The sequence below is a fragment of the Vicugna pacos genome, chromosome 12 (assembly GCF_048564905.1).
Source record: "Vicugna pacos chromosome 12, VicPac4, whole genome shotgun sequence".
In the NCBI taxonomy this organism is placed as follows: Eukaryota; Metazoa; Chordata; class Mammalia; order Artiodactyla; family Camelidae; genus Vicugna; species Vicugna pacos.
Window position 1 is genome coordinate 3601824 of NC_132998.1, and position 24740 is coordinate 3626563.

At 34.1% G+C, this 24740-nt stretch overlaps 1 long non-coding RNA gene across 1 annotated transcript in view; it reads right to left on the minus strand.

The window, feature by feature from the left end:
- The window catches only part of LOC140700350 (uncharacterized), a 269795-nt gene that overhangs the window by 222551 nt on the left and 22504 nt on the right, over nt 1–24740 (minus strand). Inside the window, exon 4 of the long non-coding RNA XR_012078768.1 lies at nt 16302–16515. This is a non-coding gene — a long non-coding RNA (uncharacterized lncRNA). The remainder of the gene's footprint in view (nt 1–16301; nt 16516–24740) is intronic.

Consider the following 24740-nt stretch of genomic DNA (forward strand, 5'->3'; position numbering starts at 1 on the left):
TACAATTAAATATTACTCAGCCATAGAAAGAATAAAATAATGCCATTTATGGCAATGTGGATGGACCTGGAGATCGTCATTCTAATTGAAGTCAGAAAGAGAAAGAAAAATGCCATATGATATCACTCATGTGTGGAATCTAAAAAGAGAAAGAAAGAAAAAAGACAATACTAATGAACTCATCTACAAAACAGAAAGACTCGCAGACATAGTAAACAAATTTCATGGTTACCAGGGGAAAGGGAGTGGGAACGGATAAACTTGGGAGTTTACTTCAAAAGTAAATCTCGGTCAAAGCCCTATTGCTTTGTATCTCTAATTTGTTTTGATAATCTTTTGATTCGAATTTTTGCATCTATGTTCATGAAAAAATGGACTTTAATAATCCTTTGTGATAAAATCATTGTCAGACTTTTAAAGTTATAGTTGTTTCATATAAGTGGTTGGAAAGTGTTCACTTTCTATTCTCTGGAATAATTATTTTAAATCAATATGAAATTTGCCTTAAACATGTAAAAGTATTCACCATTGATACCATCTCCCAGTATATAGTTATTTTTGGTAAATTTTATATGTGTGGTTGAGAATGTATTCTGTCCTTTTTTTTCCTCTAGTGCAATGTTCTTTGTATTTCCATTAGGTCATTCTGATTATTTAATAGTTTTTCAAATCTTTTATACCTTGACTAATGTATCTTCTGTTTGTTCTATTAACTATCCAGCAGTGTTAAAGCTCACCAGTATTTTTTACTTATCCTTTCAGTTCTGTCAGTATACTTCCAGCATCACTGAGATATAATTTATATATAATAATCTGCAGCAATTTAAAATGTAGAATTTGATATGATTTGACATGTGTGTACAACTGCAAAACCATTACCAAAATCAAGATCACGGATATGTAGCTCACCTTCCCAAATTTCCTCATGCCCCTGTGCACATCTGTCCCTCCACCTTTCTTCATCTACCCACTCTAATTCTGCAAGCAACCACTCACCTGCTTTCTGTGACTACAGACTTCTTTGCAACTGACTAGAAATTTATATAAAATTAATTATATAGTATATACTCTCCCACATAAAAAGAGGTATAAACAACTTATAATTCACTTAGCCAAACTTAAAACTATGCCATTCTTGACTTTAGCTCTTTGTTAGACTTCACTTTTACTAATATATTAAACATATAAACTTTTTTATTTTATAACTTCAAACTTAATTTATCATTAATTGTCCGACAAAAAGCTCAAAGAACTCTCCTAAATATGTATGTATACACTTTACAGAGATTATTTTGTTTATATGTGATATTCTTAGGAAATCACTGAATATATAGGCAAAATTCATCATATCACTTATGATCTTGAGATAAAAGACAAATTAAAACTGATATCTAAGGAAATTATGATTATTTTCCTTTAACTTTAAGCACTTTTCTAAAGAGTTATTTTCTTTTCAATAAGAAAAATATTTTTATAAGTCCTTAATTCTTTGTGAATAAAACCAAGAATCTGTGAAGAAAAACGGAAGGAACTTTGGAAATGGTGGTGACAGCAGCACTGAGAACATAACCCTGCGCTGTTTTCAGCATGGACTAGATTGCAATGTCCTATCTGCCATCTAAAATTTTTATATCAAGATTAAACTGAATACTTTTCTAAACATGTTGATTTGTATGGTGAAGTTGAATCCACACTAGTAAGCAATAAAGTCAAAATAAAGTTTGTAAGATGAACCAAGTCAAGATACTAACACAAGAGTAAAATTCTTCATGAATAAGGAAAAGAAAACGTAAACTAACATAAAATACAAATAGTGTTTGGAAGCAGAATTTAAAGCTAACTAAGGTAAGGCTTATTCAAATAATGAGTTTTTAAAATGGGTCAACTGAATACTATTGCAAAACATATGGAAAGTTTCTAAACTTTCACAGGGAATGTCAGCTTATTGACAATCACTAAATTAATTTGTCTACTTTATGCCTAGAATTGAATTGTTCAATTAAGTAATCTGAATGAATGAGCCAGCATCTGGTCAATAATGAGATATTGAAGGTTAGACGTGATGCTTAGAGGAGTGGTTTTCCTTGACATCCTTTCCAACATCCACTGAAAATGTAGCTTTGTTTAAGTACTAGAAACGTTCCCTGAAATCAATGGACCAAGTGATGAAACTGTCACAAGATTCAAGGGATCCATCATCATATCAGAAGTAATAATTTCATCCTAAAGACTTTTCCCAACCAATCTTTCCCCCTAGTGAGTGCACTGTAGAGTCACGGAAGAAAAATATATGTTCAAATATGAATATTTTGCACTAATTAATTTGTTTTATACTATGTGAGGGGGAAAGTGAAGAGAAGACATCTTTATTTTTTAAACATATAGGCAATACATAGTAATGAGAACACCAGTGCTAAGACAAAACAAAAAATAAAAAATGTCTAAATAAAAATGCATTCTGATTAATGCAAATGGTACAATGAAAAAATTAAACACTAGTTTTTCATTACTTTCAAAAAAATGCATTCTTTGAAAATTCTAATATTTTGGTCTGTAAAACTCTAAAAAAGTTGCTTTACAAACCGTTTCTCTCTTAAGTAATTTCACTGTTACCTCTCTCCTAAGGGTATTTGCATTTTAAATACCTTCTATAATTATATAAGAATGTGCTTTGCATCCTATAATCATCAAAGGGGATATATTGTTGACACCTTGAAAGAGAACTATGTAGAAACACAGCTTAAAAAGTTAGAAGAGTTTCTTAATAGAAATTTGAGCAACACAAATTATAATAGGAGTGAGGTGAGCTTCCATGGCTCATCATGTGATTTCATGTGTATGTAAAGAATGAGTAAAATTTCCATGATGCTTTAAAAATGAACTATTGTTTTAGGAAATTTCTGTTAAATGTTAATTATATGACTACATCCCCAATCCTCCATTTCATCTGGGAAATCAACGTAAGACTTAACAAGTCACAAGGCTTAAGTGCTCATCATATTCTGGTGTCTAACTTTGTTTCCCAAATGCTATTGACTCTTTCCATCATTATTCAGTAATGAATTAAATTGTCTTTAAAATATTTAATTATTCTAATAAATGCTTGTCAAGTATTAGATCCTAGGAATACGAATTTTTAAAAATGACAAAATACCTGGCTTCATTGAGATTTCATAAACAAGAAAACAAATGTGTAGTACCATTTTAAATAGTTTTGAATTCAGAAGAATCACAGCAGAATTAGGGAATGGAACAGCAGATGACAAAGTATACTACTTCAGTGATGTTATGGACTGAATATTTGTGTTTCCTCAAATCCATATGCTGAAATCCTAATCTCTAGTGTAGTTGTATTTGGCCTCAAATGAAGTAATCAAAGTTAAATGAAGTCAGAAGGGCAGGGCCTTGATTCAAAAGGATTAGTGTCCTTACAAGGAGAGACTTGCCAGAGAATTTGTTCTCTCTACGTTCAGGCACTGAGGAAAGGTTGTGTGAGGACACAGCATGAAGGCAATAATCTACAAGTCATGAAGAAATTCCTCACCAGAAACTGAATTTGCCAACACCTTTAACTTGGACTTCTCAGACTGTACAACTGTGAGAAACTAAGTTTTCGTTGTTTAAGCCATCCAGCCTTGTGGCATCTTGTTATAGCAGCCTGGGCAGACTAAGACATGTGGTAAAGAAGACCTCTGAGACAAACATGTATATTTCTTATATGAATAAAGATATGAATAATGTGAAGAAACGAGCCAGTTAGGAGATATGGAAATTGGACAGAATTTCATGTAAAGAAACAGTAATGGTAAGGTTGTAAAGCATGAATCAGTTTGGTATATTTGACATAGACTAAGTACTCTCATGTAGCTCATCTGGAATATACCAGGGAAACATGGTTAGAAATTAGAAAAACTGGCAGGGATCGAATAGTATAAGATCTACCTACTAAAAGCATTACAAGGATTTCAGATTTGATTCCAAGGATTATGTGAAGCTCTTGGAATGCTTTGAGCAAAGGAGAGACACAATATGGCTTATATTTTTAGAAGATCACTAATGCCTTTGTAATTATGAATAGGCATAGGTGGATTCAAGGAGCGTAAGGAAAACTCTGAAATACTTCACGTGCCGTCTTAAATAAATACTCCATTAGGCCAAGTGGCAAAAGAGACAACTGAATCTCACTTCATGAGAATGTTGAGATTTATGGAGAGATAACAGTGGCCTTCAGTTAAAATATCTTTATAGCATAGTTTAAAAATAAAAACCTAATGTACCAACTTCAATGAATTATTTGTTTTGAATTCAGTGCTGTGTTTAATGTTAGAGCAGAGAATAAAAACAGAAATAGAGATACTTTATGTACCTCTATCTATAAACAAATATATGTAATTTTATAATAAATAAATATATATATGCATGTGGAGAGAGATAAATGACATAATTATATATTCATTAAATGCATATGTCCATAGAAATGGCATTATGGCTCAGATAGCATGATTTTAAGAGATACAAGGTCTTAGATTCCTGAAGTATAATGTTGTTTATTCTACAGAAACAGTAGAGAGAGAGAAATCCTCAATTCTAAACATTTTAGAAATAGCACCAGGACATAAGAAAGTTATTAGCAGATTAAAAAAAAAAAGAGAGGATGAAAACTTTGAGTTAACAAAAAGTTAAAGTGAATTACTCTTTAATATGATGTGATTTTTTTTAAAGTATCAGTTTATCAATGAAGGGAAAAGGATAACCACCAGCTTTCTGAAATTCATGACCATAATGAGATCACCATAGACCTAAGATAAGATCTATATTTATTTTCAAGTGCATAAGTAATAGGAAATAGGTAATGACACAGTTAAACAATGAAAAATATCTTGTATAACTGAATATAGATATCATTTTTCAATGGAAAAGACAGATGGCATTATTAAAAGTTTCAGTAAGTAGATTTCCAAAGATGAGGATGTATTTTAGACCCAGAAACCAAAACAGAAAGTCCTTCGCAAAAGGAGGCTACACACACTTGTTCAGACACTACAATGTATCACAGAAACTTTTCGTCAATTATAAAATCTTCACTGTCTCATGAGAAAGATTGCTTGTACCAGTAACCTCTCTTTTCATACACATTTAAGAGTAGATGTCATACAATTTGTCCTTGAAATGTTCATATTTTTCAGAAGAAGCTAGGATATACTGTACTAACAAATTCACACTCATCTCAACGGCTTACATGACAATCTCACTCAAAGTTCACATCCAGTGCAAGAACTCTACGTAAGTACCCAGGGATCCAGACTCATAGACTCCACAAACATTCGCTGTACCATTTGAAACACATGCTGTTTTCCCCTTAGAGTTTATCTCAGTGTTAAATAAACAGGGATTTATAAATATTCACAGAAATGACAAAATGTATGAGAGATCAAGCAATAAATTATCCAGATAAATCTGATGTTCCCTTACTGCTTACAGTACAATTTACTCTAAGCCTAGCAATAGATGTTTTAGACTGATGAAAGAACTAACCTGATTCTGCCTGTCTTCTTTAAGCAGTTAAGGTAATTACTGATGACTTAATTTTCTGTTTTTTTTTTAAAGGCGTTTTTGTATATAGATCTTTTTACAGAGATGAATAAAAACCTCATTAATCTGAAGAATAAAAGAGAATGACTTCTATCAAAATATTTAAAGTTTTTATGAGGCCTACAGATTTTCTCTATCATTATAACCACATAATGAAATAATTCTGCCATCCTGACCACAGCAAGGTTTGTACAACTCACATAGTTGGTATACACCTTGGATACAACAGGAAAATTTATAAGCAAATCAGTTATACTATACAATATTAACTCAACCCCCATATCATTTGCAGGACTGTTCTGAGAAATCACATTTCATAAAAAGGGTAAGTATGACGTCTGCTGACCTCAGAGGAATTAAAGAGAGGAACAGTATCCCCACAGCCTTAGCCAACTCATCCTCAGTTATATACCTTAGTTTCAGGTGGCTCTGTTTAGGGGATACAATTATGTATTCAAGGGTGATTAAATCCATCTATTTCTTGGGCTGATAGGGTGAAAAGCTATAGTTTAGGGGAACATTTTTTCCAAATATTTTTCTAATAAAATTCTATATGTTAAGTAAATATACTTAAAAGAAACAAATCTGCATACACACAGAGAAAAAAGCAGTATATATACTGATTAGCCATAACTTCCTTCTCAAGTTTAATGCAAAAGCACCATTGAAGCAATGCTTAAAAAACACAAATTCTTAATTTAAAATGTAAATCTTACACAAATATTTGAGCTGCATATTACTTGAAATATATGGGCTATAGGTTATTATTGTTACGTACAGCTCAGAATCCTTTATAATTCTTATCACTATGTATATGTAAATATAAATTTAGTTACTGGAAGTTATCCCTTGTTGAGAATAGTTTCTCAGTTGTACCTTATCTGAAAAAGGATAAGATTCTTTCAGTATACTTGAAGATGGCTAGATTCAGAAAGAATCACTCATATTAGCCAAACTTAAATAAGATGAATGAATTACCCAGAAAGTCAACTTCCTGAATGTAAATGAAAAACATGACTATTAAAAAGACTGGATCATTCATACTTTCCCCAGGAGTTAAAAAAGTAATGTCATATTATGTTTTTCAGTATTCCCTAGACATAGTATATGACACCATGTTCACAGTCTAGACTGCAATAAGGCCATTTAGCATATTTTCTTCAATTTTAGTTGATAAAAACATATTTGGGATTTTAAAGTAAATTTGTAGCTATAATTTAAAACTAAATTATGTATATAATCAATTAGGGAAATGAATATTAAATTGTAAATTGCAATTTTTTGTTTGCTTCTTTGAAAATATGAACATGGGTGATAAGAATGACATGTAATTGTGTCATTTCTCTTGATTATTCACCACTTAAAATTACCTTCCAAATTGTGTATTTCTCATATTTTAAAACATATTTAGAGGTTCACCAGATTTTTTTTAAGCACAAATTAAGCTGAAGGATGTCCATTAATAAGGAACTCTATTACATCCATACACATACAAAATACATATTTATTTAACTACCAGGTATTAGTCATAATTACTAGCACGGAGTGACAGTTTTGAATAAAACCAAGTGTATACTTTCAAGCAGTGCACGTTTTATTAGAGAAGACAGGAAATAAACAAGAGAAAGTAAAATAACTTGAGATGCAATGTTAAGTTCCATTCTCTTTATAAAGGGAATAAAGTGGGATAAGGTCAGTGGAGAAAGATAACTGTGGAAAGGGTTACTTTTTTTTAATACCAACAGTGGTCAAGAAATGTCTTTCTATTAACATGACATTTAATGGAGACAAGAAGAAACTGAAAAAATTAGACATGCAGCTAGCTAGGGAAAAGGTAAAAGAGAATGATCATAAATGGTTTTCAATGACAGAAAAAGTACATCATTAAATGGATGTATAATAAATTATTTGACAGTGTTGTTACATAAAAATATGGATATTTAAAGTGCTTCTATTTTCCCAACAAAAAAGAATAGATCATGACCATTTTCAAAATACTCATCTATGGTTATTTCCTCAAACTAGATTTTGAGAAGTGGAATATGAAAAGTTATTATTACCTCATCAATGGGAAAAAAATAAAAATTTTTAAAAATGGTTGAAAAGAAAATTTAAACAATTTACACTTTCACTACCATTGTTTGGCTCTTCATCTTACTGAATTTTAGCCAGTGTTGATTGTTACTGAAGGCTATTTATTTTCTGCCTTAAGTGGTGTTCATATGAAAAGAAAAAAATGGAAAATTCTGTATTTTTTGTCTGATTTCTAATCATATTACTTGGTTTACTTCTGTGAGTTATTTCTGTTTCAAAATTTTTCAGAGTGTTTATTTATATAGTAAAAAAACAAAACAAAACAAAAGTTGGCTTTTGCAGGAAGGTGGCCAAGACAGCAGAGTAGGAAAACCCTCAACTCACATCCTCCCACAGCCACCACATAAGGCACAGCCTTACAGCCAATGGGACCTGGAGCCAGCCCCACCTACCAGCCCAAAGTGGTCAGCCTGATCCCAGCAGAAAAGTACATTCAGCCTATACAGGCAGCACTCCTAGAAACACGGCTCTGATGACCAGAGGGGAGTGTGCTACTGGGCCCCACTGGACATCTCCTACATAAGGTCACTTCTCTGATACTGGGAAATGTGACCGGCCTACTTAACACACAGAAATAATCACAGAAAATTGGGCAAAATGAAGAGATAAGGGAGTATGTTCCAAATAATAAAAATTAAAAAGACATATCTCAGAAAAACAACTAGATGAAGTGGAGATAGGCAATACACCTCATAAAGAGTTCAAGGCAATGATCACCAAGAGGCTCAGCAAACTCGAGGGATGAATGGATGAGCCCAGTGAGAATGTCAACAACAACAGAAAACATAAAGAAGAACCAAGCAGAGCTGAAGAATACAGTAACTGAAATAAAAGATTCAGAGGAACAGATCAGTGATTTGGAACACAGAGTGGAAATTACCCAAGCTGAACAGAAAAAAGAAAAGTATTTTAAAAAATGAGGATAGCTTGAGACCTCTTGGACAACATCAAATGTAGTAACATCCGTATTATATGGGTCCCAAAAGGAGTAGAGAGAAAGATGGAACAGAGAACTATTTGAAGAGATAATAGCTGTAAACTTCCCTAACCTGGGGAAGGAAACAGATATCCAAGTACAGCAAGCCATTGCCATAACGTGGACGAACCTAGAGTGTATTATCTTTAGTCAAGTAAGTCAGAGAAAGACAAATTCCATATGATTATCTTCTACTTATATGCGGAATCTAAAAAACAAAACAAATGAACAAATATAGGAAAACAGAAGCAGAAAACAAACAGATGGTTGCCAGAGGGGAGGGAGTTGTGGGGAGAAAAGAAATACGTAAGTGAGAATAAGAAGTACAAACTTCCAGTTACAAATTAAATGAATCATGGGTATGAAATGTACAGTGTGGGGAATACAGTCATTAATTATGCAACATCTGTCTATAGTGACAAATGTTAATTAGACTTATTGTGATGATCGTTCTGACATACGTAGACACAGCAAAAACTATGTTGTGCATTGGGAACTAACATACTGTTGTAAGTCATTTACATTTCAAAGACAAAGTCATAGAAAAAGAGATCAGATTTGTGGTTCCCAGAGGCAAGGGTGGAGAGAAGGGCAATGGATGAAGATTGGAGAAAGATACAAACATCCAGCTCTAAGATAAGGAAGTTCTAGGGATATCATGTATAAGTTGATTAATATAATTAACAGTGCTGTATGTTATATATGAAGTTTTTAGAAGAGTAAGTATTAAGAATTCTCATCAGAAGGAATTCATTTTTTATATTTAATTTTGTGTCTATATGACATGTTGGATGTTCACTAAACCTACTATGGTAATCATTTCATGCTGTACATAATCAAATCATTATGCTGTATACCTGAAACTTATATAGAACTGTATGCCAATTATACCTCAATAAAACTGAAACAAAAAGGAAAAAATTGTAATATGGGAGAAGAGTAGGTGATTCTTTGATTACTGATTATTATGATATTGATGATATTGTGATGAAAATATCTTTCATCTGTTCATTCTAGCCAAGCCTGTGTTGAGTTACACTTAGGATTTTATTCTTAGTAAGTAAAAATACTACATAGGTAAAGAGACTAGTTTTAGTCTTCCAGGAATGAGAACAATAGTATCAGCATATCTGTCTGTTCACAGGAACTAAAAATGTTTTCAAATGACTAATACACATATTGATTTATAACACCAGCTACCCTGGGTGTTAAAAGATACAACACTTGTTGAGATGTTCATGCATTTCACTTTCTTTTGGTGCTTAAAGAAATGGACATTTTTAATATTCACTTTTGCCAATAAATTTAAGTATCTTAATTCAGATTATGCTTTTCCATTAGAAGAGTTTTATAACTTGATTTACTTGTATCTTTTATTAAACCATACGTGGAGGTACTGTCAAAAGTTACCTTGGTACTCCTCAAACTGTGTTGAATGCTTTCTGGTTTCCTAGGTATTAGACTTAATATGATTATTTTAGTTTGATTAGAACACTCTTTGCCTTAGGAATCATCCATATCTTTCTGCTGCTCATCATAATTAAAATTAATCAGATCCTTCCTTTTTATGGTCTCGAGGTTTATTATAAAATATGCTAGAGGTATGGGATTCTCTATGAGAGAAACTCTCATTATTACATTTTTCCCCCTTTGGGAAGATGAAATATATTTTTAGGAGCAACTGAGACTTTCCAATTAATAAAAAGAGCAATAATAAAACTCATGTGGCTTTGGTGTCAATCTTGAGCTTAAGTTCAGGATCCCTAGGAAAATATTATAGAAAGTAATTTCTTACATGTTGATAATTTATATATCAAGGTAACATATATTCAAATTTACTGTATAAAAATATAAATACTTATTTAACCAAATGAGACTGCTTCAATGGATTTCTGGAATTGGAAGCCCTTATTAGATAATACGCAATTTAGGATGCAAAAACACTTTAAAGCTAGTGCTAATTATTCAGCGTAACTGAAGAGACTTTGATCATTCTAAAGACAATTTATGTTTTGAAAAATTAAGGTCATGCTAGAGAATGCATAACACACTTAGCAACTGTAGAATTTTTATATATTATTATGCAAAGTAGAATAGAAAATATGCAGAACTCACCTTGCTGTGCTTCCAGCTAGTCATTTCTTACCACTAAATCATGGAAGAAATCCTTACAAACTGGACACTAAGTTTATTTTCTGTTCCATCCCCATTGCAGACTCTTTTTTTTTTTCTTATTTTATAGTTAAAATTCTTTACTCCTAAACCACTTTCCCCATTTTTGCTGTTTAGTTTGTTCCATGATTGCCTATGGCATACGGGAGAAAGCAACAAATCTAGAGTATTAATTTGTTCAAATTTTGCCAAAGAGAATAATATTGAAATCTTTCTGAAGTTTTTACGTTTCCATGCATACTGAAGGTCATTAGAAAGGCTCTGAATTTCACAACTTAAAGTAGTACCAGTAGGCTTTACTACATCTGTAGAAATCTTTTCCTTTCAGAATCTCTGCTATATGAACCAAACTCATTCAGGGAAATCATAACAATGCTACAAATAATAATTAACATTTACTGAAAGCTTCAGAATAGCTAATCAAAAGTATTAGCTTTTTCACTTCACACCCTCATCCTCTACAGTTTAGTATTATGTTTAATTCAATTTTATACATGAGAAAAGTTAGATACAGAGAGATTAAGTGGCTCATCCATGTCTCTCAAACCGATGCCATTCATTGAGTTTAAAACCTGCTCAGTCATTATGCCATGCAGTACCTTTAAACAAAATCTTAAAATTAGGGACAGAGTAGACTGTTCTAGGAGAACATTTTTGAGATGTATGTTAGATAATGTTTTGTCTATATTTTCTTCTAGGACGTTTAATGTATCTTGTCTTATGTTTAAGTCTTTGATCCATTTTATTTCTTGCATAGAAATAAAAGCAAGAATAAACAAATGGGACCTAATGAAACTTACAAGCTTCTGCACAGCAAAGGAAACCAGAAGGAAAACAAAAAGACAACCTATGGAATGGGAGAAAATTTTTGCAAATGAAACCGACAAAGGCTTGATCTCCAGAATATATAAGCAGCTCATACGACTCAATAAGAAAAAAACAAACAACCCAATCCAAAAATGGGCAGAAGACCTAAACAAGCAATTCTCTGAGGGAGAAATACAAATGATCAATAGGCACATGAAAAAATGCTCAATATCACTAATTATCAGAGAAATGCAAATCAAAACTACAATGAGGTATCACCTCACACCAGTCAGAATGGCCATCATTCAAAAATCCACAAATGACAAATGCTGGAGAGGCTGTGGAGAAAGAGGAACCCTCCTACACTGCTGGTGGGAATGCAGTTTGATGCAGCCACTGTGGAAAACAGTATGGAGATTCCTCAAAAGACTAGGAATACACTTACCGTATGGCCCAGGAATCCCACTCCTGGGCACATATCCAGAAGGAACCCTACTTCAGGATGACACCTGCACCCCAATATTCATAGCAGCATCATTTACAATAGCCAAGACGTGACAACAGCCTAAATGTCCATCAACAGATGACTGGATAAAGAAGAGGTGGTATATTTATACAATGGAATACTACTCAGCCATAAAAACTGACAACATAACACCATTTGCAGCAACATGGATGCCCCTGGAGAATGTCATCCTAAGTGAAGTAAGCCAGAAGGAGAAAGAAAAATACCATATGAGATCGCTCATATGTGGAAACTGAAAAAAAAAAAAGCATAAATACAAAAGAGAAACAGACTCATAGACATAGAATATAAACTTGTGGATGCCAAGGGGGCAGAGGGTGGGAAGGGATAGACGGGATTTCAAAATTGTATAGATAAACAAGATTATACTGTATAGCACAAGGAAATACACAAAAGATCTTGTGGTAGGTCACAGAGAAAAAAATGTGACAATGAATATATATATGTACATGTATAACTGAAAAATTGTGCTCTACACTGGAATTTTGACACAACATTGTAAAATAATTATAAACCAATAAAAAATGTTAAAAAAAATTAGAGACAGAAATTATATAGCTCCTCTTTGTTTTGGCTGTCACATTTGGAAATGCCATTTCAATACCTTGACCTTGCCTGCTCCATAGATCTTGCCCTCTATTCTGCTTCAACCATTTACTAGAAGACTACAGTTGAGATGTCTATATCCATAATTACATCTTCACTGCAAGCATCCCACTCTTCAACCAGCACTACTTAACTTCACTGCTTACTCCTGCTAGTATTCTGTCTCCAAAATCATTTGACCCTCTGGGACTAAGAGTACATTTACTATATCAATCTTTCATTATTGCTTAACTGATCCATATCCTCAATTCCCTCCCATCCAAGTGAAAATCCCACAGTCCATTGTTACATTATTCCCCTCACTGTATCCTCACCTCCTATGTCACTGTCTACTTCCATCACAACTACCTGGCAAAACCTCAGAACCACTTAATCTCCACCCTCTTCCTATTCTTCACCTGTACGTTTATTGCTTTGGATAAGTACCTGAACTGAGGTAATAAAACCAAAACCCTACACTAAACAAAAATGTATGCCACAACATGTCAACTACCCTCACTGAAAACTGATAAACACTTCAACTTGTTCTAAGTGCTGCCCAGTCACCATTCTATATTTTCCCAGCCTACAAATTCACAGGAATGTTTCACACCTTCTTATCTGTGTTCAAATTTCATACATTTTTCCACTTTCAGCTGTGAATCTTGCAACTCTACGTTCACAGTACCGCCCTTGTTCTCCATTGCAACTTCGACAATATTTTCTCCCTTCTCTCCTGTTACTGTTTCACAGAGTATGTTCACTTTTGCAATAAACACTAGCTTTTTCCATTTACTGATGAATCTCTCCAGCCCCTCTAAGTATGCGTATTTTTTTTCACCTCAATTCTTTTCTCTGGATCCAATATTCATTTAGCTACTACATCACTTTTTCTGCTCCCCTTCCAACTCCTCTCTTCCCACTCCTGCATCAGCCATTTGAAGCAGACTCTTAATTCACAACTTCACCTTAACCATTCTTGTCTAAGTTACCAATGGTCTCAACATTGTAAAATATAGTTGTCTCTTCTCAGTCTTCATCTTACCTGGTCAGCAGCAATTAACACAATTGACTACCTGATTTTTTAAAAATCTGTCTAGGGGAGATTCCACTCTGATTTTATTTGTATTTGATTAATCATGCCCCTCAGTGCATTCTGCTAGTTCCTTCATATCTCTTGATCTTCAAATGCTGGAATTCCCTGGGGTTTTAAGTTTTAGACCTCTTGTCTCCTTGACTTCACCCAATTCACTCTTCAGTAATGATACATAGTCTAAATGGCTTTAAAAATAATTTACACACAGACAACTTCCCCAAAGAAGGTCTCCAGCTGTAACTCTTCACTTTGTTTTATATAAATATATCTGTGCTTTCAGTTCTCCACTTGTGTATTTAATTGGCCTCTTCTACCTAACATACAAAAATCTAAATTCTCACTCTTTTTATCCAAACTTACTCTTCCAGTCTCTTCCTCTGCAGTTTAAGTTCTTTGCTGTGGGGCAAACAATGGTGAAGTCTCTTGACTCTTCCTATTTCTCACACTCTACCGCCAACCTTTCAAAATACATCTGCTTTTGAAATAGATCTGTCACATAACATCATGCTACTTCTATTGCTTCCATCCATGTGTTCAAGCTACCATCATATCCTCACTACCTATTCTCAATATTACCATCATATTGATATTTATTTCAATTGAAATATAGTTGATTTACAATATGTGTCAGTTGCAGGCACACAGCATAGTTATTCAGTATGTTTATAAATTATATTTCCTTTAAAGTTATTACAAAATAATGGCTATATTACCCTGTGCTGTCTGATATATACTTGTTGCCTCACAGTCACATTGATATTTTTAAAATATGTCTATCAAACTGCCCAATATCCTTTAAGGAGTTTTTGTGTAATGGTAAAATAAAGATAAATACAGTGAGACATAATGCCCTACATAAGCAGGACACTATCTGTCATAGATTAATTACTACCATTCTCTTCCTGGCATACTCTTCCCTATCCAAACTTCTTCACAATATCAATATAATAAGGACGCTGTTACCACAGGGTCTTTGCATTTGCTGTCCTCTTATCCTTGAATGCTCTTTCTTCTTATATCCATGACTCATTCATTGCCTCATCTTTTGTACTATTCTGATTAAATATCAGCATATTAGCAAAGCCTTTAAAACTGGCTCCACTCTTCATTGTTTATTTTTTTTCTTCACAGGACTCTTAATCAGCTAACATACTGTATATTTTACTTTTCGTTAGTTTACTGTCTATCTCCTTCATAAAGATGTGTACTGTGATGGCAGGAAATTTTGAAAGTTTTTTATTGTTATATTCTGTCACTAGAAAAATGCTGCTAAAACAGAAAGGCACTACACATTGTTGAATTAATTAAGAACAAAATAGATAGGTGCCTTGTTACATATCCAGATTAATACAGTATGGTAATTTCAGAAAATCATCAATAAATACACAAAAACAAACAAACAAGAAATGAGTACTAGGGAAACATGCACAGATAAAATGGAATAAAGAGCAAAAAAAGATGGCTTAGCTTGCAGATACCCACTGTGTTCCCCATGTCCAAAGCCCAACACACACAACCTTGGGAGTTACTTAAGAGAAAGAAGAGAACAACAACAAAAAAACAAACAAACAAAAACCAACCAACCAACAACAACAACAACAACAAAAGGAGGTATGTGCTGGAAAGTATAGTAGGCTATATTCCTTAAAGATCAACTACTCAACTCTGGTATGAAATACCACCAGAAATTCTGTGAAAAATATTTCAACTCAATGTGCCATGCTTAGCTTTTCAATTAATTTCAATGAATTTTTATAATACTCCAAGATAGGCCTAGAAGATTTCTTCTGATATATCTTTAAAATCAATCAATCAATCAGTCTTACAGTGGGAGAGTATCAAGAAGATTTTAACAATGTAGTAGCCAATTACACTGGTGCTAAGTACTTCCAGTTGTAATCCATCCCTGGTGTATGGTAAGATTATAAATCCTGTCTCCTTTCTGGCTGAGTACAGTTACCAGTGCTACTTCTGATCAGTATGTTGTTATCAGATACATGCCACTTCTGGGCCAAAATATTTAATTCCTAGTAGAAGACTCTCCAGAATGGTATTTTCTTTCTGGCATGCTGATCAGCGATGTTTGAGACTGATGGGTGCTTCAGTAATAATCTGGGTTTCTTCCTATGATGAACATGTGTCCGATACCCACTCTGCACTAACCTGCAGTGCAAGTGGCATAATCGAGTGAAAAAATACACAACTATACAAATCTCTACATTTCTATTCTGAATGATACAAAGAGGAAGCCAAGGAAACAACCATGTCTCTTAATACAGATACAGCTACCCTTTTTAAAAAACTAGTGCAGGTGACATCATTCTTTAATGATACTTATTCTTAGATAATCATTCAAACTATATTTTCAAATCAACTGGGCTTTTCCCTATTGTAACAGTTATATGTTGCTGTATAAACAAAATGTAGCAACTTAAAGCAGCAAAATATCTTACCGTGTCTGTGGGTTGGAAATTCAGGAGTAGCTGAACTGAGTCCTCTGTCTCTGGGCTGCAATTAAGGGCTGTGGTCATGTCAAGATTTGACTTGGGGGAAGATCCACTTCTAAGAGTATTTTTGAAGGCCTCAGGTTCTTGCTGGCTCTTGGCAAGAGTCATCTGTTCCTTGCCTCATGGGCCTCCCAGGAGAGCAGCCCATAGCACGGCTTCCCTTCAAAGCAAGAAAGATCATGAGAGAGGGTAAGAAAAAAGACACAGATTTTATAACCCAATCTCTAATGTGACATATTTTTGTTGTGCTGTATTTGTTGTATCAATAATCAGGTCTAGTCCACAGTCCAGAAGAGGAGATTCACACAAAGCGGTAAATATCAGGAAGTGGAAATCATCAGGGGCCATTTCAGAGGCTGCCTACCACATCATTACTAGATCCTTTCCTGCCTCTGACCCACTCCTTCGGTCAATCAGCACTTAATCGATTTTAATAAGATAACTGGAAGCATATCATATATTACCTGTGTTTTTAAACCCACTGGTTTTAAACACTTAAACCCAATATTCCAAACTTAAAAGAAAATGTACTCTCTTGACCTTAAGAAATGTAAAGTAATAAATATAAACCATCTACAGCTTGAACATTCTATAAGAATATTCCTATACCTATACCTTAAACATGATCTATAAGAATTTTCATGGTAGATGGTATTCTTTAGACACTAATACCTGCCAATCAACCTGCAATTGCTTATTTCTTCCCCTCAAATCAAGTTATCTAATTTACCAATGTTGAAACACTTGTTATGGACCCACTGTTATAAGTTCTATGACATCTGAGTCAATATTCCTTCTGTTTTACAAGCTCTGTTTTTCTATCCTAATTTTAGTATAAAGTCCCTCAGTTGTAAATTTCTACTATTCAGGGGGAAAATGAGGAAATTATATAAACTAAAAATAGACAAAGGGAAGAGTGCAAAGAGACCGCTTCGTAGCAATTAGAACTCTGAGACATACAGTAATTACTTCAAAATTGAAATGATTGATATATAGATATCTCTAACAATTCTACTGATGAGTTAAAAATAAAAACCTGTGCCTAATTCAGTTGTGGAGTACCATTACTTCTTATACCACTCCTTGGGCATCAGTAATTACTCCTAGGACCCCAGATAATATTCTCTGAGTCATCCCTTCTGAGCACTGTGGCCTCATGCCCAGTTTCCTATCGAAGTATCAATACATAGAAAATTCACAACTCCTTCAAAGTCCAAGCATTAGAAATTTCAAAAATCTTTTAGTAGGTTTTTCAGTTATACTCAGAAAACAAAAAATCCCTAACCTTTAGACAACCTGGAAAGTTCTGACAATCTCCCCAGTCACATTTTGTATCACTGCTCTCCCTATTCCTATGATAGAGACACACTAATCTTTGTTTCTCTTCCCCATGGTCACTTATGTACCCTCACAATTTTAATTATCTCGAGAAAAGAGTGAGCAAATCATTTACATTTTACATATCTACAAGACAGATACTACGGAGACTGCATCATGGTAATGAACCTCTTAGCCACAGAGCATACATTTCTAAACTAAAAGGGGTTTATAAACACATACACATGAATGCACACACAGAGAGGATACAAGGAAGCTTCTTTCCCAGATTAAGCTTGAGTTTTTAATACAGACACGTGTATATACATACATGATGGGCATTAAAAAATTCAAGCATAATCAGAGAAAGAAGTTTCCTTGTATCCTAAAAATATCAACTTGTAGTTGAAGTGAACAGAAAAGTTCCTCACTTTTTCCTTTTGAAAATTATAAGATTTATTACAATTGTTCTCTTATGAAAGTTTTTCTGCTAATTGGCATTGGATACTTCACAAGCCAGCTGTCACCTAATCACAGAACCTGAAAATATTTTAGGATGTTTTACTCTGAAATGAATACTCCACACAAAAATAAATGAAACTGCTGTTATTTTTAAAATCCAAAAGCCTGCAGTTTCATTTCTTATTTGGTTCCTTTTTTTTAAAGGGGGGGGTCTAAAATAAGAAGAAAATAGAGTATAAATGACAGATGAGAATGAAAAAATTCAGTTTGGGGGGGAGAAAAATGACCTTGAGGTTTTGAGTGAAAAAATAATGTTCTTAATGTTAACTTCCCACATGGTGCTCACTGGTTTCATTTAACCATGTGTAACTCTTGAACCTGGCATGTGAAGCAAAACACTAGTTTGCCTGAAAACAAACCACCTATATTTATCTTCAAGTCAGTTAACTCTGGAATAACAAGAATATTTCATTACATTCTCAGAGTTTTGCACTTGTCATTTAATAAAAGTAGATTTAGATTTTCCTCCAAAATAAAAAACAGAAATATTGTTAGTATGGTGGACTAGAATAACTTGTATATTGTATCAAAACTTAGCTGTGTGTAGCTTTTACAAATGTAAGTCACCATATGTAAGAAAAAAGCTGTTACTTACAAAACATTAAACTTACAATACTGAAAACTTTGTCATAACAGATATTTCAATATCCATAAAGAAATCACAGAGCAAAACAGATTCTTTTCAGTGTTGGTGTCTTGAATGGATTAGCACTGATTTGTTACAACAGAATAAAATAAACTACAGACTAATAAAGATAAATAATTTCTGGTATAGCTCGGGTGTTGGCTGTATTTTTGTTTTTGGATTTGGCTGAAAAATTGAGGGAATGGAATATGTTTCTTTACAGCATCAGGTAGCAAATAATTTAACCATCTCTGCTTTTATGATTCTTTTATCTACTGGGACATGGTAAGTTTCTCGCCCCAATCCTTCCCTGCAGGCCCTCTTAGTCCTCAACTGTCATTTTAGAGATTCACTTGGGTGCTTATCTCTCAGAATCACCCATTTTATTTTCTGTTATATTCCAAATTCTGTTATTTTCGTAACAGAACATTTTACCCATCTCTGTTATACTGCTCCCTTGAAAGCTGTGCCCTACGAGCCTTATATTTTATAGTCAAAAACAATTATCAAAGTATTTTCAAAAGCAAATGTCATGAATTCTCAAGGTAAATTACAACTCTCTTAAGACAGAAGTGGTTTCATTCAAATAAATTATTTAGCAAATCCTCTTGTATTTCTATATTTTATAATTAATAAATTTTATATTTTAGTACATTTTTAGACTTACATAATTGACCAGTCAATTCCACAAAATTCCACATATCCAACTCCCACATCCAGTTTCCCCTATTAACATCTTGCATTAGTGTTATATAGTTGTTAGAAATAAAGAATCAATATTGATACATTATTATTAAGTATAATCCATAATTTACATCTAATTACATTAAAATACATTATTAAATATTATACATAATTTACATTAAACTTTCACTCTTTGTGTTTATAGTTCTATGAGTTTTGGCAAACTGCCATGTATCTACAGTTACAGTTTCACACAGAATAGTCTCATATCTTAAAAATTCCGTGTGCTTCACCTGCTCATCCTTTCCAAAGGGGAGCAAAATATACCACTCCAAAAAACGGCACTTTTGGCATACTGAATATTTTGAACTGGTTATTTTTAAGAAACAGCAGACATAGGAGCTCTGAAAACTGAGTAGAATTTCCCTTTTGTAAGAGATATTTACATTGTAAGGGAAACCTCCATTTATAAGACTTTCTCATCTTCTGTACCAGGAAGAGAAGGTGACTATAAATCTCTAGAAACTCTTATCAGTAGAGAAGCCAACAACTTAAATTTGCATAATACCCTTACCTTTGTTTATTGTGATTTTCCTAGTAACCTCTCGTAACTGGCTTCCCCTCACCCCTAACATCTTCGTTTGTCTTTTGCTTGAGATGGTATTCAATGTGGTGACTTGGGACATTTGGGAGAGTTCTTCAGTTTTTGTGGGTAAATCCCACGTATGCAGGAGGTATATACATGTTACTGAATTTCTGTTTTCGCCTATTACACTTTTACTACAGAGAGTGTCTCAGCCAAGAACCTAGAAGGATAGAGGGAAAAGTATTTTTCCTCTCCTATTATTCCCTCCTTCCAGAAAACACCTGGCATCCACTCATCTTTTTACTGTTTCTATAGTTTTGTCTTCTCCATAATGCTATACAGTTAAACACATCCATTATTGTAGTCTTCTCAGACTGACTTCTTTCACTCCAGAGTATGCATTTAATGCTCTTCCAGGTCTTATCGTGACTTGATAGCTCATTCTTTTTTATTACTGAATAATATGCCACTATGGATGTACATAGTTTATCCTTTCACCTATTGAAAGACATCTTGGTTGTTTCCAGTTTTGAATAATCATGAGTAAGACTGTGATAAACATTTATGTGCAGATGACTGTGTAAAAATACATTTTCTTCTCACTTGGTTAAGTACCTTAAGTGGCCTGTTAATGGGTGAGAAACCTAACTTCACTAATGCTTTGCTCCAAGATGTAAAATTACTGCTTGCCACAAAAAGAAATTTGACTTTTTCTTTGGGTAAAGCAAATTAGCAAACGCAAATGACCTGTGTTGTTCTCCTTCTCACTCTATTGCTTAAAAATCTTCCTAACGTTTGTTTCAGCCAAGTCAAGGTCAGAGTTCTGATCTTTCCTACTGCAACCACATATTTACATGTGTGTGTGTGTGTCTGTGTGTGTGAAAGAGAAAGTACTGAGTGACTAGCAATATAATCTGAAAATGTAATACAATTCCCCATGATCCTCTGTCTATATAAAAGAGAGAAAGTAAGACTGAAAGGAGAAGATTATATATTATTATAAAAGTACCAAGAAGCAGCAGGACTCCGACGCCGAGAAGCTGAAGGTGGGCGGCTCCGACCGGAGGACGACGATGAGTACAACCACCCCTGGACCCCAACTCGGACGACGAGAAGACCACGCGGTTGCTCAAGAAGCACAAACCCTCTAACTCAGCGCTGGTCAGCCCGGGCGGCGGCGGCGGCGGCGGCGGCGGCGGCGCGGGGGACGCCTTGTGAGGACACGGCGGCGAGGCCGCACAACCAGGGTACGGGATGCGGGCCGGCGCCCCACGCCAGCCGCTCGCGCCGGATGCAGTGTGTATACATATTTTTACAGAATAAGTTATAAAGCGGCTCGGCTCCGGCTCGGCGTGCAGGGACCCTGGCCGCGCCCGCGTCCCTGTCCCCGGCGCGTTTGGCGGGGGCGTCGGCCCAGGGCCGCCGCTGCTGCGCGTCCTGGGAGGAATCACTTCGTATAATCAATAAATTATTTAACACGTCAAAAAAAAAAAAAAAAGGGTCGGAGTCCTGCTTCTTCTTGGTACTTTTATAATAATATATAATCTTCTACTTTCAGTCCTACTGAACTCTACATATCTTTACAAAATCAAGTTATCTGGGAGTTATTCAATATCTAAAAACTAAATGAATACTTAACTATCATGACTAGATTACACAATAACCCCTACTCGTTTTATTGTCTAATGTAAGAGGTTTCTGTCATTTGCTAAATTTCAGACTGACTCAATTTCCTCATAATTAACAGATTAAACCATAAGAAATTGGTTTTTATGTAGGAAAAAAATGGTTCAATGTTCAAAATTTCATTTGGATCAACCTAAATACAATGTAATTAAAATAATGGTCTCTCTTGAGTAATTTTGGCAACCTCTTCATGATAGAGCATTTTTGTAAAATGTAATAATAATTATAATAATAATTATCATATATAATAATTAATTATTATTAACTGGGCCCCAATTTAATTTGTGGTAAAACTCTGTAAAAGGAAATCATCTTAAAAACAATTACTACTTATGACCCATCAATTTCAATCCTGGGTATATATCCCACCTTCCAAAACATTAATTTGAAAAGATACATACAATCCAATGTCCATAACAGGATTATTGACAACTGCTAAGATATGGAAGCAACATAAGCTTCCATCAACAGATGAATGGATAAAGAGTATGTGATGTGTGTGTGTGTGTGTGTGTGTGTGTGTGTATGGTATATATATGTATACCACACATACGTATGCATGCACACACAATGGAATACTACTCAGCCTTAAAAAAGAATGCAATATGACTTGGAGGGTGTTACACCAAATGAAATAAGTCAGACGGAGAAAGACAAATACTGTATAATTTATGTATGAAATCTAAAAAATAAAACAGACTAGTGAATATGATAAAAAGGAAATAGATCCACAGATACAGAGAACTAGTGGTCACCAGTTAGAAGGGGTGGGGAGGAGCAAGGTAAGGATAGAGGATTAAGAGGTACATACTATTATATACAAAATAAATAAGTTATAAGGATATATTGTACAACACAAGAAATGAAGCTAATATTTTATAATAACTATAAATGGAGTATAACCTTTAAAAATTATGTTGTATACCGGTAATTTATGTTGTACACCAACTATATCTCAATAAAAGCTTTAAACAGTACTAAAAATAATAATTCCTACTTTCATCCCTCCCCAAATCTATCCTCCTATGTGAGGAGAGGAGCTTGTCTCCCAATTAGCATCTAATATTACAGAGATAAACAGAACAGATGTATGTTCAGCTGAATATAGCAGATAATATGCATTTTAATCATTTGTTTCTTACCTACTTTTACAATTGTAAATTATGATCTTTTTAAATTAGAGTACACAACAGATGGTGAAGAGTTAGTTTAAAGTGATGTTTCCTTTAATATAAACTACTGTGACAAGTAATCTCACACTACAACAGTTTATTCGTTCACTACACCGATTTATATACTGTATTCTAATCTGTTGGATTAAATGGGTATTTCAGCCACAGCTGCCATATCATGAGTCTGGCTTTAAACACAGTATCACTGTAGTGCACTCACCCTATGTTAAGGAAAGAAGAAACGATGGATGCTGCAAGCCTAGTAAGAAATCACACTGTGAAATGACAAGATTCAGCAGAAGAAATTCAATTTCTATTCCCACTTTCCTTATGGGAAAAAGAATTCTTATATATCCATGATTATAATAATAGTACAATTTTAACTAAAATGAGTTTCACAGATAGCAAACTAAATAGCCTGCTGAAGTACTTTAGCTTCTTCCTGTGCATGTCATTATGCTTGTAAATAAAAAGCCACACACATATCATACACACAGCAGGGGATGATTATTCAGTGGGATTTTGACAAATGGGTGCCAAGAGATTTCATACAGATCATTCAGTATTTATACATACGAGTACATTTAAAACTATATGCATGTATATTATTTTGTTTGTGCAAGAGTGTTTGGACATTTTCTGCCAAATAGTCAGATTTTTAAATTTGAAGGATTTTATGACTTACTCAATAAAATCTCCCCAATTTAAAAACGTTTTGAATCCATTAATTATGCATCCATATGAACGGCCCAGAATATACTGAATGGGTTGGTACTCTTTTTCATGATTATATACATAATGAAGTCAATTTTACGGAAATAAAATTAAAACATGTTACAAGAGCCAAAGTAATTTGATTCTTTTACACTTTCACAGATCTAGATTTCTATTACATTAGTGTATAGAGGCGAAAAATGTATGATGTATGCAACTGGTGAGAGAATTTAATTTAAACTCAGTTATTTTCCCAGTATTATTAATTTAAGTATAACTACCCCAGATTATTTTCCAAACCATGAAAAATGTCTCAAGTCAATGGAGGTATATGAGGAAGCACTGAGTGCATCTTATAAACTACTACTAGAGATACGTTTATTCCCACCTGAAAATCTCTCTCTGAGTGCTTTAGATCAAAGTCTGTTGTAATTTTTTTGAGTGGGCTGAATTCAGGGAAGATACACATTGTGTATATATATATATGTACAACTATATGTATTGTGACTATTGGCTTTTTACTAAATGCTTTTTTTCTATTTTCCCATAGTCATATGCTACCTGGCATCAGATGCCCTCCTCTTCGGTCACTTGTGGGGAGCTGATATGTGGGTCATTCATTGGCCACATAGGACCCTCTGAACTGTTCAGCTTTCAAATTCTGTGATGCACTTCCTAGTGAACCTCTTTGAACCTCCTCACTCTTGCCTGTCCCCACACAGTAACACACTGTAACCTCTTACTGCTGCAGTTACTCTGTCCCAACCAGGCCACCTTGGTTGGGTCCCCATCAAGATAGCGAACATCCAGCTCCTTTTCTAAATACACATTTCCCACTAGAAATTCTGGATTTCCTGACTTGAAAATTTCATGTGGAACAGACTTCTCTAACGCTTTTCTTTCTTTATTCCAGCTATCTCAGGAAGTTCCAGCTGGCCACTCAAAATTCTCAAGTCTATTACTCTCAAAATTCTCCAGTTTATTTTTAGTTTGTTGTAATACATGACATCCTATTTCAGAAAACAGATGGTGACTTCTTCAAAAAAAAAAAATCTCTCACTAGTTCTCTTTCTGGTACA